Below are 9,519 nucleotides of genomic sequence, written 5' to 3'. Positions count from 1 at the left end.
GCCGAGGCTACTGCTCAAATGTTGCTGTATGGTGCACTTAACATGTATTGTTTTTTATTGTAGTAGCCAGCCGAGGCTACTGCTCAAATGTTGCTGTATGGTGCACTTAACATGTATTGTTTTGTATTGTAGTAGTCAGCCGAGGCTACTGCTCAAATGTTGCTATATGGTGCACTCAACATGTATTGTATTGTATTGTAGTAGCCAGCCGAGGCTACTGCTCAAATGTTGCTGTATGGTGCACTCAACATGTATTGTATTGTATTGTATTGTAGTAGCCAGCCGAGGCTACTGCTCAAATGTTGCTGTATGGTGCACTCAACATGTATTGTATTGTATTGCAGTAGCCAGCCGAGGCTACTGCTCAAATGTTGCTGTATGGTGCACTTAACATGTATTGTTTTGTATTGTAGTAGCCAGCCGAGGCTACTGCTCAAATGATGCTGTATGGTGCACTCAACATGTATTGTATTGTATTGTAGTAGCCAGCCGAGGCTACTGCTCAAATGTTGCTGTATGGTGCACTTAACATGTATTGTTTTGTATTGTAGTAGCCAGCCGAGGCTACTGCTCAAATGTTGCTGTATGGTGCACTCAACATGTATTGTTTTGTATTGTAGTAGCCAGCCGAGGTTACTGCTCAAATGTTGCTGTATGGTGCACTTAACATGTATTGTTTTGTATTGTAGTAGCCAGCAGAGGCTACTGCTCAAATGTTGCTGTATGGTGCACTCAACATGTATTATATTGTATTGTAGGAGCCAGCCGAGGCTACTGCTCAAATGTTGCTGTATGGTGCACTCAACATGTATTGTATTGTATTGTAGTAGCCAGCCGAGGCTACTGCTCAAATGTTGCTGTATGGTGCACTCAACATGTATTGTATTGTATTGTAGTAGCCAGCCGAGGCTACTGCTCAAATGTTGCTGTATGGTGCACTCAACATGTATTGTATTGTATTGCAGTAGCCAGCCGAGGCTACTGCTCAAATGTTGCTGTATGGTGCACTTAACATGTATTGTTTTGTATTGTAGTAGCCAGCCGAGGCTACTGCTCAAATGATGCTGTAATGTGAACTCAACATGTATTGTATTGTATTGTAGTAGCCAGCCGAGGCTACTGCTCAAATGTTGCTGTATGGTGCACTTAACATGTATTGTTTTGTATTGTAGTAGCCAGCCGAGGCTACTGCTCAAATTTTGCTATATGGTGCACTCAACATGTATTGTATTGTAGTAGCCAGCCGAGGCTACTGCTCAAATGTTGCTGTATGGTGCACTCAACATGTATTGTATTGTATTGTATTGTAGTAGCCAGCCGAGGCTACTGCTCAAATGTTGCTGTATGGTGCACTCAACATGTATTGTTTTGTATTGTAGTAGCCAGCCGAGGCTACTGCTCAAATGTTGCTGTATGGTGCCCTTAACATGTATTGTTTTGTATTGTAGTAGTCAGCCGAGGCTACTGCTCAAATGTTGCTGTATGGTGCACTCAACATGTATTGTATTGTATTGTAGTAGCCAGCCGAGGCTACTGCTCAAATGTTGCTGTATGGTGCACTCAACATGTATTGTATTGTAGTAGCCAGCCGAGGCTACTGCTCAAATGTTGCTGTATGGTGCACTCAACATGTATTGTATTGTAATGTAGTAGCCAGCCGAGGCTACTGCTCAAATGTTGCTGTATGGTGCACTCAACATGTATTGTATTGTATTGTAGTAGCCAGCCGAGGCTACTGCTCAAATGTTGCTGTATGGTGCACTCAACATGTATTGTAGTAGCCAGCCGAGGCTACTGCTCAAATGTTGCTGTATGGTGCACTCAACATGTATTGTTTTGTATTGTAGTAGCCAGCCGAGGCTACTGCTCAAATGTTGCTGTATGGTGCACTCAACATGTATTGTATTGTATTGTATTGTAGTAGCCAGCCGAGGCTACTGCTCAAATGTTGCTGTATGGTGCACTCAACATGTATTGTATTGTATTGTATTGGCCAGCCGAGGCTACTGCTCAAATGTTGCTGTATGGTGCACTTAACATGTATTGTTTTGTATTGTAGTAGTCAGCCGAGGCTACTGCTCAAATGTTGCTATATGGTGCACTCAACATGTATTGTATTGTATTGTAGTAGCCAGCCGAGGCTACTGCTCAAATGTTGCTGTATGGTGCACTCAACATGTATTGTATTGTATTGTATTGTAGTAGCCAGCCGAGGCTACTGCTCAAATGTTGCTGTATGGTGCACTCAACATGTATTGTATTGTATTGCAGTAGCCAGCCGAGGCTACTGCTCAAATGTTGCTGTATGGTGCACTTAACATGTATTGTTTTGTATTGTAGTAGCCAGCCGAGGCTACTGCTCAAATGATGCTGTATGGTGCACTCAACATGTATTGTATTGTATTGTAGTAGCCAGCCGAGGCTACTGCTCAAATGTTGCTGTATGGTGCACTCAACATGTATTGTATTGTATTGTAGTAGCCAGCCGAGGCTACTGCTCAAATGTTGCTGTATGGTGCACTCAACATGTATTGTAGTAGCCAGCCGAGGCTACTGCTCAAATGTTGCTGTATGGTGCACTCAACATGTATTGTTTTGTATTGTAGTAGCCAGCCGAGGCTACTGCTCAAATGTTGCTGTATGGTGCACTCAACATGTATTGTATTGTATTGTATTGTAGTAGCCAGCCGAGGCTACTGCTCAAATGTTGCTGTATGGTGCACTCAACATGTATTGTATTGTATTGTATTGGCCAGCCGAGGCTACTGCTCAAATGTTGCTGTATGGTGCACTTAACATGTATTGTTTTGTATTGTAGTAGTCAGCCGAGGCTACTGCTCAAATGTTGCTATATGGTGCACTCAACATGTATTGTATTGTATTGTAGTAGCCAGCCGAGGCTACTGCTCAAATGTTGCTGTATGGTGCACTCAACATGTATTGTATTGTATTGTATTGTAGTAGCCAGCCGAGGCTACTGCTCAAATGTTGCTGTATGGTGCACTCAACATGTATTGTATTGTATTGCAGTAGCCAGCCGAGGCTACTGCTCAAATGTTGCTGTATGGTGCACTTAACATGTATTGTTTTGTATTGTAGTAGCCAGCCGAGGCTACTGCTCAAATGATGCTGTATGGTGCACTCAACATGTATTGTATTGTATTGTAGTAGCCAGCCGAGGCTACTGCTCAAATGTTGCTGTATGGTGCACTCAACATGTATTGTTTTGTATTGTAGTAGCCAGCCGAGGCTACTGCTCAAATGTTGCTGTATGGTGCACTTAACATGTATTGTTTTGTATTGTAGTAGCCAGCAGAGGCTACTGCTCAAATGTTGCTGTATGGTGCACTCAACATGTATTATATTGTATTGTAGGAGCCAGCCGAGGCTACTGCTCAAATGTTGCTGTATGGTGCACTCAACATGTATTATATTGTATTGTAGGAGCCAGCCGAGGCTACTGCTCAAATGTTGCTGTATGGTGCACTCAACATGTATTGTATTGTATTGTAGTAGCCAGCCGAGGCTACTGCTCAAATGTTGCTGTATGGTGCACTCAACATGTATTGTATTGTATTGTAGTAGCCAGCCGAGGCTACTGCTCAAATGTTGCTGTATGGTGCACTCAACATGTATTGTATTGTATTGCAGTAGCCAGCCGAGGCTACTGCTCAAATGTTGCTGTATGGTGCACTTAACATGTATTGTTTTGTATTGTAGTAGCCAGCCGAGGCTACTGCTCAAATGATGCTGTAATGTGCACTCAACATGTATTGTATTGTATTGTAGTAGCCAGCCGAGGCTACTGCTCAAATGTTGCTGTATGGTGCACTCAACATGTATTGTTTTGTATTGTAGTAGTCAGCCGAGGCTACTGCTCAAATGTTGCTATATGGTGCACTCAACATGTATTGTATTGTAGTAGCCAGCCGAGGCTACTGCTCAAATGTTGCTGTATGGTGCACTCAACATGTATTGTATTGTATTGTAGTAGCCAGCCGAGGCTACTGCTCAAATGTTGCTTTATGGTGCACTCAACATGTATTGTATTGTATTGTAGTAGCCAGCCGAGGCTACTGCTCAAATGTTGCTGTATGGTGCACTTAACATGTATTGTTTTGTATTGTAGTAGCCAGCCGAGGCTACTGCTCAAATGTTGCTGTATGGTGCACTCAACATGTATTGTTTTGTATTGTAGTAGCCAGCCGAGGCTACTGCTCAAATGTTGCTGTATGGTGCACTCAACATGTATTGTTTTGTATTGTAGTAGCCAGCCGAGGCTACTGCTCAAATGTTGCTGTATGGTGCACTCAACATGTATTGTTTTGTATTGTAGTAGCCAGCCGAGGCTACTGCTCAAATGTTGCTGTATGGTGCCCTTAACATGTATTGTTTTGTATTGTAGTAGCCAGCCGAGGCTACTGCTCAAATTTTGCTGTATGGTGCACTTAACATGTATTGTTTTGTATTGTATTGTAGGAGCCAGCCGAGGCTACTGCTCAAATGTTGCTGTATGGTGCACTCAACATGTATTGTATTGTATTGTATTGTATTGTATTGTAGTAGCCAGCCGAGGCTACTGCTCAAATGTTGCTGTATGGTGCACTCAACATGTATTGTTTTGTATTGTAGTAGCCAGCCGAGGCTACTGCTCAAATGTTGCTGTATGGTGCACTCAACATGTATTGTATTGTATTGTAGTAGCCAGCCGAGGCTACTGCTCAAATGTTGCTGTATGGTGCACTCAACATGTATTGTATTGTAGTAGCCAGCCGAGGCTACTGCTCAAATGTTGCTGTATGGTGCACTCAACATGTATTGTATTGTAATGTAGTAGCCAGCCGAGGCTACTGCTCAAATGTTGCTGTATGGTGCACTCAACATGTATTGTATTGTATTGTAGTAGCCAGCCGAGGCTACTGCTCAAATGTTGCTGTATGGTGCACTCAACATGTATTGTAGTAGCCAGCCGAGGCTACTGCTCAAATGTTGCTGTATGGTGCACTCAACATGTATTGTATTGTATTGTAGTAGCCAGCCGAGGCTACTGCTCAAATGTTGCTGTATGGTGCACTCAACATGTATTGTATTGTATTGTATTGTAGTAGCCAGCCGGGGCTACTGCTCAAATGTTGCTGTATGGTGCACTCAACATGTATTGTTTTGTATTGTAGTAGCCAGCCGAGGCTACTGCTCAAATGTTGCTGTATGTTGCACTCAACATGTATTGTTTTGTATTGTAGTAGCCAGCCGAGGCTACTGCTCAAATGTTGCTGTATGGTGCACTCAACATGTATTGTTTTGTATTGTAGTAGCCAGCCGAGGCTACTGCTCAAATGTTGCTGTATGGTGCCCTTAACATGTATTGTTTTGTATTGTAGTAGCCAGCCGAGGCTACTGCTCAAATTTTGCTGTATGGTGCACTTAACATGTATTGTTTTGTATTGTATTGTAGGAGCCAGCCGAGGCTACTGCTCAAATGTTGCTGTATGGTGCACTCAACATGTATTGTATTGTATTGTATTGTATTGTATTGTAGTAGCCAGCCGAGGCTACTGCTCAAATGTTGCTGTATGGTGCACTCAACATGTATTGTTTTGTATTGTATTAGCCAGCCGAGGCTACTGCTCAAATGTTGCTGTATGGTGCACTCAACATGTATTGTATTGTATTGTAGTAGCCAGCCGAGGCTACTGCTCAAATGTTGCTGTATGGTGCACTCAACATGTATTGTATTGTAGTAGCCAGCCGAGGCTACTGCTCAAATGTTGCTGTATGGTGCACTCAACATGTATTGTATTGTAGTAGCCAGCCGAGGCTACTGCTCAAATGTTGCTGTATGGTGCACTCAACATGTATTGTATTGTAATGTAGTAGCCAGCCGAGGCTACTGCTCAAATGTTGCTGTATGGTGCACTCAACATGTATTGTATTGTATTGTAGTAGCCAGCCGAGGCTACTGCTCAAATGTTGCTGTATGGTGCACTCAACATGTATTGTAGTAGCCAGCCGAGGCTACTGCTCAAATGTTGCTGTATGGTGCACTCAACATGTATTGTATTGTATTGTAGTAGCCAGCCGAGGCTACTGCTCAAATGTTGCTGTATGGTGCACTCAACATGTATTGTATTGTATTGTATTGTAGTAGCCAGCCGAGGCTACTGCTCAAATGTTGCTGTATGGTGCACTCAACATGTATTGTTTTGTATTGTAGTAGCCAACCGAGACTACTGCTCAAATGTTGCTGTATGGTGCACTCAACATGTATTGTATTGTATTGCTATTGTAGTAGCCAGCCGAGGCTACTGCTCAAATGTTGCTGTATGGTGCACTCAACATGTATTGTATTGTATTGTAGTAGTAAGCCGAGGCTACTGCTCAAATGTTGCTGTTTGGTGCACTTAACATGTATTGTTTTGTATTGTAGTAGCCAGCCGAGGCTACTGCTCAAATGTTGCTGTATGGTGCACTTAACATGTATTGTTTTGTATTGTAGTAGCCAGCCGAGGCTACTGCTCAAATGTTGCTGTATGGTGCACTTAACATGTATTGTTTTGTATTGTAGTAGCCAGCCGAGGCTAGTGCTCAGATTTTGCTGTATGGTGCACCTAACATGTATTGTTTTGTATTGTATTGTAGCCAGCCGAGGCTACTGCTCAAATGTTGCTGTATGGTGCACTCAACATGTATTGTATTGTATTGTAGGAGCCAGCCGAGGCTACTGCTCAAATTTTGCTGTATGGTGCACTCAACATGTATTGTATTGTATTGTAGTAGCCAGCCGAGGCTACTGCTCAAATGTTGCTGTATGGTGCACTCAACATGTATTGTATTGTATTGTATTGTAGTAGCCAGCCGAGGCTACTGCTCAAATGTTGCTGTATGGTGCACTCAACATGTATTGTATTGTATTGTAGTAGCCAGCCGAGGCTACTGCTCAAATGTTGCTGTATGGTGCACTTAACATGTATTGTTTTGTATTGTAGTAGCCAGCCGAGGCTACTGCTCAAATGTTGCTGTCACTGGCCTACATGTTTGTCCATTGCATGGTGTTTTGTTGCAGTTTTTTTGTGGGGGGGTAATTAATGTCAAGCTTTAAAAGCCGAAGCCAGACTGCAACATTTTAGTAGCCTAGCTAGGACTGTGGCATGTGTCTGTACACATTCCCCCCACTACATTCTGTAAACCGGACACACAAAGGCAGCACAATTGAAGTTGAATTCATTGACGCGAGTGTGTCAGGCTGTATTTTCATGAAGTAGATGACTCAACTGTTGACTCATTTATACTCACTTATGTGTCCTATTCGGCCCGCTGGCCTTGTTTGACACATGTGCGCTAATAGCCACGTTACTGTATGACAGACTTGTGATCATTGCCCTTGCTAGTTTGAGTGTATAGGCATTCCTAGCCTTAGATGTACAGTTGAAGTCGGAAGTTTACATACACTTAGGTTGGAGTCATTGAAACTTGTTTTTCAACCACTCCACAAATTTCTTGTTAACAAACTATAGTTTTGGCAAGTCGGTTAGGACATCTACTTTGTGCATGACACAAGTCATTTTTCCCACAATTGTTTACAGACAGATTATTTCACTGTATCACAATTCCAATGGGTCAGAAGTTTACATACACTAAGTTGACTGTGCCTAATCTAATCGTGAAGCACGGTTAGATGGCATCATGAGGTAGGAAACAGCTTTGAACATTTCCTTAAAATGATGTCATGGCTTTAGAAGCTTATAATGGGCTAATTGACATCATTTGAGTCAATTGGAGGTGTACCTGTGGATGTATTTCAAGGCCTGCCTTCAAACTCAGTGCCTCTTTGCTTGACATTATGGGAAAATCAAAAGAAATCAGCCAAGACCTCAGGAAAAGAATTGTAGATCTCCACAGGTCTGGTTCATCCTTGGGAGCGATTTCCAAATGCCTGAAGGTACCACGTTCATCTGTACAAACAATAGTACGCAAATGTAAACACCATGGGACCACGCAGCCATCATACCGCTCAGGAAGGAGACACGTTCCGTCTCCTAGAGATGAACGTACTTGGGTGCGAAAAGTGCAATCAATCCCAGAATAACAGCAAAGGACCTTGTGAAGATGCTGGAGGAAACAGACACAAAGGTATCTATATCCACAGTAAAATGAGTCCTATATCGACATAACCTGAAAGGCCACTCAGCAAGGAAGAAGCCATTGCTCCAAAACTGCCAAAAAAAAGCCAGACAACGGTTTGCAACTGCACATGGGGACAAAGATCGTAGTTTTTGGAGAAATGTCCTCTGGTCTGATGAAACAAATATAGAACTGTTTGGCCATAATGACCATCGTTATGTTTGGAGGAAAAAGGGGGAGACTTGCAAGCCGAAGTACACCATCCCAATCGTGAAGCACGGTTAGATGGCATCATGAGGTAGGAAAATTTTGTGGATATATTGAAGCAACATCTCAAGACATCAGTCAGGTTAAAGCTTGGTCGCAAATGGGTCTTCCAAATGGACAATGACACCAAGCATACTTCCAAAGTTGTGGAAAATGGCTTAACGACAACGAAGTCAAGGTATTGGAGTGGCCAACACAAAGCCCTGACCTCAATCCTATAGAAAATGTGTGGGCAGAACTGAAAAAGCGTGTGCGAGCAAGGAGGCCAACAAACCTGACTCAGTTACACCAGCTCTATCAGGAGGAATGGGCCAAAATTCACCCAACTTATTGTGGGAAGGTTGTGGAAGGCTACCCAAAATGTTTGACCCAAGTTAAACAATTGAAAGGCAATGCTACCAAATACTAATTGAGTGTATGTAAAATTCTGACGCACTGGGAATGTGGTGAAAGAAATAAAGCTGAATAAATCATTCTCTCTGCTATTATTCTGACATTTGACATTCTTAAAATATAGTGGTGATCCTAACTGACCTAAAACAGGGATTTTTTACTAGGATTAAATGTCAGTAATTGTGAAAAACTGAGTTTAAATGCATTTGGCTAAGGAGTATGTAAACTTTCGACTTCAACTGTATGTGCCAGTGTACCAGGCCAGCTGTGATTTACAACCTGATATACATTTTTTGGGGACTATCAGCAAATGTATTGATGAATTATATTAATCATGCATTGAACTATCTATTCTGCCAACAATACCTTGAATTTGTGTCATTGAATCATAAACTGGGAATTTGATATTTTTGACTGATATTATGATTGACTGTTTGTTTCATAGCTGCAAAGTAGTCAAAACGCTGTCATTTCCAGTTTAATGACTTGTGTAGTGTTAACATTACATTATTCATCTCAGCACTCAAAATTAAATCTCAGTCACAAAAGACTGGGGATGGGTCCCAAATGGCACCCTATATCCTTATATTGCACTACTTTCCCATAGGGCTCTGGTCAAAAGTAGTGGACTACATATATAGACAAAATAGGGTGCCATTTAGGACGTAGCCTATGACATTATGCATTGTGGAAAAACATGATCAAACCCTTCTGCTAAATGGAGTCTTTTAGTTTCAC

Source organism: Oncorhynchus nerka, linkage group LG5, assembly GCF_034236695.1.
Source record: "Oncorhynchus nerka isolate Pitt River linkage group LG5, Oner_Uvic_2.0, whole genome shotgun sequence".
NCBI lineage: Eukaryota > Metazoa > Chordata > Actinopteri > Salmoniformes > Salmonidae > Oncorhynchus > Oncorhynchus nerka.
Note: the sequence above shows the minus strand (reverse complement) of the source record.